The sequence below is a fragment of the Buceros rhinoceros genome, unplaced genomic scaffold, assembly GCF_000710305.1.
Source record: "Buceros rhinoceros silvestris isolate BGI_N320 unplaced genomic scaffold, ASM71030v1 scaffold7760, whole genome shotgun sequence".
Classification (NCBI taxonomy): domain Eukaryota; kingdom Metazoa; phylum Chordata; class Aves; order Bucerotiformes; family Bucerotidae; genus Buceros; species Buceros rhinoceros.
This window is the reverse complement of record NW_010388954.1, coordinates 1-242: the sequence shown is the minus strand read 5'-3', so window position 1 is coordinate 242 and position 242 is coordinate 1.

Genomic DNA, 242 nt, shown 5'->3' with positions numbered 1-242 from the left:
CCTCCCCGCCAAACACATGCTGCGTATTTACGGAGAAGATCCCTCTTACCAAAAACACGGGAAGGCAGAAACCGTGGAAAGGGGAACGTTACCCTCTTCATAAAAAAAACATCGGCCGCGACCGGGCACGGGAGTCCCCGCGGAACGCGGGACAGGATGAGGGGTGTTTTCGTGGGGGTGGCACTGGAGAGCCCGGAGTGCTGAGGGGGACCCGCCGCCGCCTTCCTGCGGGGACACTGTCC